Below are 7,583 nucleotides of genomic sequence, written 5' to 3'. Positions count from 1 at the left end.
ACACATTCATACACATACAAAAAAACAAAACTCATAATTCGTGGGATCAACCCCCAGGATTGCAACACCGCCGCGAATATCAATCCCAAGTGTGCTCCATAAACTCGCCAACTGAGTAAAAAGCACAAGACACCAGGTAGTGTTTTAATTGGGTTTTAAATTTTTGGATTTGTTTCCTAATTTAGTGTTTCAGGGAGATTGTTAATGAATTTGATCCCAGCTTGAGAAGGGAGGCGTTCAAATGCTGCTGTTCTATGCTGTCGGGCTCGAAAGCGCCCCCGAGGTCTTCTCTCGTATTTGTGTATATCACTGCCCTGCATCAATATACACTGAAATCGACAGTAAAATGAAGTCTCTAAAATATACAAGCTGGGTAGAGTTAGCAAGTTGAGCTCCCTGAAGGCACTTCAACATGACTCTCTGTTGTTCAATTTTCTATATTACCTACTACACCTATTACCTACTATACTACCTAAAACAGTAAAATTGAACTAGAACCATTCCAAGAAAACAATTTTTGAATGTTCGACACACTCGTATTGAAACAAACTGATTTTACAATCGTAAAAATCATTGCCCGAAAATGCTCTCTCCATAACCACAAAATTGACATTTCCGAACAAACGACACAAGTTCGCTCATGAATGAAAATTGTCACGTACTATTTGGCAGGCCTTCAGAAAATCAGATAAGGCTGATAAGATTATTACAGTATACACTGTCTGCTGATATATCCAAACTTTCAGAGTGACCCTCGTATGCATGTTGGATATTTTGTAATAAGTTAAATTATACCATTTAAAAAAAAATTTATTGTATGCTTATAAATAATGTTATTTGTTTAAAGTTTGTATTTTTTATTATAATGGTATTTGATCATTTTGGGTGCCAAATTAAATTAATAAAATTTCTTTAGTTACTTGTTATTTCTCTTTATTCTTTACCCCTTCATATATAGGATATACATTTATACAAGATACATGTATATATTTTGTATGCAAGGACTTATAGCACTTTTTCTATTGCAGTAATTGTCTTGTATATTCATGTCAAGGAGTAACTTTCTCTCTCAACTCTTTGTCTTCTACCTACTGTGATCGTATCATGTCAGCTTCTCAGTTTAAAGACACTATTTGAAAAAATATCATTCCATTGCATTATCTTAGTAAATAAGATTTATGCAATTATTTCTTTCTCTGTGCAAGAATTTATTTAATTAAATGCTTATTGCGTTATAAATCGTATATAGAGATTTAAAACTCATTTGTCAAAAAATTCTCTTTAAAAATTAGTCAAATATTATGTATACATGTAAACTATCCAGAGGTTTTACCAGTATGGATATAAAAAGATGCCCATATTATTTGGTATTTCATATATAGGTATGGACTGATTGCATGTAGATCTGAATTTTTTAAATTTATTATGTATTTTTATATTGATGTTTTGTTGTTGTGTTCATATCCTATTTTTACTGCAAAACGTTATAATGTTTGTAATTGGTATTTTTTTTACGCCTCGTGAAGTATTGGGAATGAAATCTAAAAAAAATACAGTCATGAATAATTTATTTTGTAGAATTCGAACATAAAACTAATAAGATACACAGTAGTTTCATTCAATAGACTACATAGTATGATTTTTAATTAATAACCAACAAACACAACATAATGCAATTTTTAAATAAGGAGTTTTTAGGAACTCTAATCCAGAATTTTACGAAAACCCACAAGAAATTATTCCAGAAGAAAAAGCAGGTCACTCTGGAATTAATCACATGGAAATATGGAGAATCTAACAGCATCCGTACAGAGAAGATAAAAAAATCATAACTTTTTCCAAATATGCTCTTTGCTCTTAAGAGTCAACTTTATGTTGACGTTGATGTTAATGTTGTGAAGTAACATTAATATTTGTACTTCAATATTGATTTCCTTAAGCTGGTTTACTAGAGCTTCTTCTTCTATGGGGTGGCCTATTACCATGCACCTAAGCCATAAGCGCCTTTTGCACACCCTAGGAGTACACCATGAGGCTGATGAGTTTACGGTTTCAGCAGTTCTACAAACTGCCAAAAAACAACCGATTAGGACCTAGATAAATTCGCTACCTTTGTCTAGACTACCAAAGATGGCGTACCGCTCCCTTGCTATGCAGGATAGTCAAAGTAGGTTTTCCTCCTGCTCATCACACATTCTATAGAGTGGATCCTCCCGAAGGATACCAAATCTGTGAAGATGCTTCCTCGGGTGACCATGTCCCAAGAGACCCCTAACCCAAGAAAACACCAATCTACTTATTGAGAGGTCATCTTAGGGGAAGGTGTCTTTAGAACCATTTTGCTCATTCTCAGAACCGGATGCAACCTCCACCTTCTCTTATGGGTTCACCCCCTATTTGAGACAGCCCCAAAGGATTCACACCTAGAAATGCCACAGAACGGTTGAGGTCCCATCATAATGGACACCAAGTCCAAATTGGCCAGTGCATCAGCTCTTTCGTTCCCAGAGATCCCCTCATCACCAGAAGCCCAACAGTCATATTATTGATCCTGACATGGGAAGAACCGACTTGATAGCAATCCCAGACAAGTTTGGAGTTGAACACGAAATAGTCCAGGGTCTTCAATGTTGCCTGGCTATATGTGAAAATGCAAATCGTCTTACTCATTTACCACCAACGAATATTCTCACGAGCACACTCCATAATGGCTGTGACTTCTGCCTGAAAAGCTGTGGGGTAAGGACCTACAGGGACCACCAGCTCCTTACATGGTCTCACCACCATAATTCTGGTGCCTGTGCCACTTTCCATTTTAGAGCCGTCTGTAAACCAATCAAGCTCCGCTGGTGGAAGGGGTTTCCTTCCCTCCGACCAAGCTTCCCTAGAAGGTATAACAATCCTGAAGGGTTTGTTGAAAGAAACTCTTTGTGGCATCTGATCAAAGATTACATGCAGAGATGCTAATTCAGCAGTGCCCACTGCTGCAGCCCGAGGCCGACCAAAGCCCCGCCTGCGGAAGACAAAAGCCACTTCTCATGGCCATAGCTCGAATTAGAATTTCCAGGCGGGCAAGGTTTAGGCAACAGTCTAGAGCTGCACCCCAGACTTGGGAAAGCCCCAGTGATAGCAAGGCAAGCCATACTTTGGATGCTGGCCATACCAGTCACCATCATCTTGGCCTCCGTCTTTGACCACCAGACAACAGCCCCAAACATTAGTGCAAGTCTAATCACGGAGACATAAAGCCGCCAATACAAAAGCCTCTGCTTGTCTCCAAGACCCACCTAGCACATGTCAGCATTGCATTAAAGATCATTTCCCTCTGGCAATAACTCTTTCCAAATGGGGTCCCCAGTTAAGGACCCTATCAAGGATTACGCCCAAGTACTTAACCTGGGACTGTAACTCAATGGAAAAGCCTCTCAATAAGAAAGGACCAACACCCTCCAACTGACGCTCTCTTGTAAAGGCAATCACGATAGCCTTTGTGAAGTTGACACTAATCAGATAGATATTTTAGGCATGTATATTACTAATATATTATTTTAATACAACCAACACTTTTACTTATTTAGAAAATTTTATTCATTTTTGACTAGAGCAAAGCCTCACTGCGTGGCCGCCGCTCCACTCGTTCCACCCTAAGGACGGCACTGTGTGCCATATCTTTTGCATTACTAATCGTTGGCTCAACGATAGTTTTTGAGAAAATAACTAATAATACAGGTTTACTCTATGAATCGTTGTGACAACAATTCCAGCTCTGTATTTAAGCTTTTCTTCGAAGGTCGTTGTTATAACCCACTTAATTAAATGAAAAAGTCGATTGTCCAACAGATATCGTAACAACAACGTTCCTTTCTGCCAATGTAGTTGAACATCTCAAAAGATGTGCCGTTTTCACAACGACCCTAAATTCAATACAATGTTTATACGGAAAGGACTTGGTCTTTTACTCAACCGTAGTGGCAACGGTCAAAAATGAAGCTTCATAAAAACAATATAAGAAAGGATCTTGACAAAAACCCATTTTCAATTCCGTGGATAAAACCAACGAGTTATCTTCGAACTTAGGCATTCATGAGCCTGCAATCCGCGGTATGAATTGTCTCTAGCAAATTCTGATATCATCAATGATACGTGTCTTGTAATGCGAGCATCAACTCAAAGTATGTCTCAGTAATATTCCAAATCGATCCTAATATGTTATTGCTATATTAACATTGAAGGACCGTTTTAATATTTCAACCTCTGCAATAGCTGATAGATCCCTGCTCGGGTAGTAATATATTAGTCCAGTTACCAAAGTTATATTACATAACTTATGGAATAGATGGATGGCTAATGTGTAGAGACTCAAACACCACCACTTCTCATGAATACAGGGTATGTAACCAAACTTCAGGAGGTTATTCCAAAGGTCAAAACAAACAAAAATATCAGATGTGAACACATGGGTGGTCTATCTCGCTCCGTTTTCCGTCCATCTGTCTGTGTGTGATTTTTACAAAAAGTGTAATATCTCAGAAGTTACTTAAGATAAAATCAAATACTTGGTATGAATGTTGGTCTTGATATTTTGCACATTTCTTAAAGGTTTCATTTTTTTAGAAAATTTCTTTTTAAAATAGCGGTCATTTAAAATGTTTATAGCTAAAATTTAAAAAACCTTAAATTTTATTAAAAGAGACAACAATGTTGAAGAATTTAATCCTAATTATGGCATAAAGATTTTTAAGATAGGACAACTACTAACTAAGAATTTTTTTTCAAATATAAACTTCTTTGTTATTCATAAACAGTTTAAAATTTGAAAAAATAAAATCTATTTAAAAAAAAGGTTCAGTAGGAACAGTTTATGTGTGATAAGAGTGGCCAAGTGCTCTTTCTTGTGTAACTAATGGCTGTAATATTTAGTTAGATTAAAAAATATTGGCGATCCTACAACATGTGCTCAATGTGTCTGACATTCATGTCCATACAGTGTTCAAGTTAATTTCTCATAGAATTTCTTATTCGTGCAAATACCCGATTTCTGTATAATCGTATTACAGCCATTCACTATTCTTCACCTAAACATTTAAATATTTTCCACAGGTGTTTTGTATATCAAAGGTGTAGGTAATCCCAAACAAAAAACTCAAGTGCGTTTAGATCAAGAGACCTGGCAGGACCGCCATCCGGAATAAATCACACTGAATCTTTTGTATGGAGGCATGTCTTTTAATAGTTCAGGTAACATGTTTTGTAAGTCCAAATATGGCACTCAGTTTAGTCCACAAAAAAGATTATTGTAATAAACAAAAATATCTTCTCTCAAAAATCTTGCATCATCAATAAACATTTGCCAGATATAGTAGAATCAAAACATATTTTCTCAAAAACCATTCTCACAGATTCGTTCTAGGCTGGAAGTCTGTTTTAAGATAACTTTGGACTCTTTGAATATGATATGAATATAACAGTTGAAGTTTAACAATACGCCAAACAAAAGGAATGTCATAATATTCCTTCATCCTGTGATAATCTTCTGACTCTTTTACTTGGGACTTCTTCAACGGCATTTAATATAATTTGTCGAGCTCTTAATGTAGTCTCTGAAATTGCACGGGCCAACTTCTCAACTTGAGTAAAAGTTCCACGCTCCCTCAGAGACTTATGAACACTTGCGAATGTTTCTATATACGGTTTCTTCTGTTAAATCATCTTTATGCATAGAGTCGTCGCAATGCCTCTCGCGAGTTTCGATCAGCCAATCCATAAATAAAATGAACTTCTGATAACTCTTCATTTGTATAAATAGGTATTATGGTGTATTAAGAAATTAAATAAGATATACAATAATAGCAACTTAAACAGCAAAACTTTGCCTAGAAAACATCTGAACCTCTCTGTTTTTGTTTAGTGATGACCTCTAACCAGTAAAAAATAAAAACGTTTGTTTCCCAACAATAAACTGTCAATATTACAATCAGCTTATAATTCGTGATTGTACTGTACAACATTAAACCTACACATCTAATAAATGTGATTTATCAATTATTTATCCTATTATAAGGGCGTTTTAAAGAAGGATTTCAATTTTTTTTTTTAGTTTAAATGTTTAATTTCTTATTAATAACAATCAAATTTTTATTTGATAAAAATTTCAAGTTCTCAGTTAATAGTTGTATAATCTAAAAACTCTTCATGTCATAATTTTTAGATATTAAATTCCTTAAATTTTTGTCTTTTACATTTTTTTAATAATTTTTGTTAGATATTCAGCTTCAAAAATTTTAAATGATTGTCTTAAAAAAAAGGATTTTATACAAAAATTAATCTTTTCCGAAATATGTAAACTATCAAGATCCATCAATATTCATACCAAGTTTCATGGCTTCATCTTAAGTAACTTCTGAGAGTAACTTAAGCTTTTTGCAAAAATCACATACAGGCAGATATGCGGAAAACGGCGTGAGATAGGCCGTGTTCAAAGGTGAATTCTTGTTAGTAATATTACACACTTTTCGAGGCTATATTTACAACCTCATGAAGTTTGGATGCCTACATCCGGGACATACTGTACCATATATGAAAAGCTCTACGTGTAGCTTTAAAAATACAGTTTTAAATTCATCCCAGTGTCACACTATTATTAACAAGTTTATAACAACTAGTATTATGTATTAGCAAGTCTTAATCAAAACAAGGAAAGAATAAACGTTCTCATTATTAAAAAAGGAGAACTAACATTTACATTTAGAAGGAAAACTAATAATCAATTATCTTTTAATTCGTTCAATTTAAACATTAATTGGACAAAGTCGTTGCTGCAGACATTTTTAGAGCTATACTACGTAGCTTGTACAGGGTGGAGCGCGGTAATTTGCTGATTTGGAAATAAAGTAAAAAAATTATGAACCTTAGAAAAAGTTAATTTTTATTTTCATTATATTGAACAGTAAGGGAATTTTTAAATTACATGGTTTTAAATAATGTATCTGACAAATGTTGATACATTACGACCTTCGGCATCCACACACTGCTGCATACGTTTTCTGAAGTTTTCATTAACTCTAACAAGCATGTCGACTGGTATTCTGCCAATTTCAGCCTCAATATTGTTCCTTAGGTCTTCCAAGGTGTTGGGACGGTTGATATAGACCTTTGACTTCAGGTAACCCCAAAGGAAAAAATCGCATGGGGCTAAGTCTGGTGAGCGTGCCGGCCAGTTCACATCACCCCTCAAAGAGATAAGCCGTCCAGGAAACATTTGCCTCAAAAAATTCATGGTAACCCTCGCTGTGTGTGCAGTGGCACCATCCTGATGGAACCATGTATCCTCTAATTGCATTGCCTCAAGAACCGGCTGAAAAAATCCTGTATCATAGTCAAGTACCGTTCGGAGTTCACAGTTATGGCAAGACGGTTATCCTGAAAAAAGAAAGGGCCAATGATGCCTACTCGTGATATGGCGCACCACACAGTGACGCGGTCCGAATGCAGAGGACTCTTGTGGGGTTTGTTTCACTTTAGTAGCGTTTTGCTTGTTGACACACCCACTGAGGTGAAAATGTGCCTCATCAGAAAAGAACACA

The 7,583-nt window shown here is 35.7% G+C and overlaps 1 long non-coding RNA gene across 1 annotated transcript in view; it reads right to left on the bottom strand.

The window, feature by feature from the left end:
• Positions 1-805: 805 nt before the first annotated feature.
• LOC124372264 overlaps positions 806-7,583 on the bottom strand; it is a 7,482-nt gene continuing 704 nt past the window's right edge. Inside the window, exon 2 of the long non-coding RNA XR_006923323.1 lies at positions 806-6,846. This is a non-coding gene — a long non-coding RNA (uncharacterized LOC124372264). The remainder of the gene's footprint in view (positions 6,847-7,583) is intronic.

This window comes from Homalodisca vitripennis, unplaced genomic scaffold (genome assembly GCF_021130785.1).
Source record: "Homalodisca vitripennis isolate AUS2020 unplaced genomic scaffold, UT_GWSS_2.1 ScUCBcl_2781;HRSCAF=7868, whole genome shotgun sequence".
NCBI classification, from domain to species: Eukaryota; Metazoa; Arthropoda; class Insecta; order Hemiptera; family Cicadellidae; genus Homalodisca; species Homalodisca vitripennis.
The sequence above is the reverse complement of the archived record's forward strand: the minus strand, read 5'-3'. Positions and strand labels throughout refer to the sequence as shown.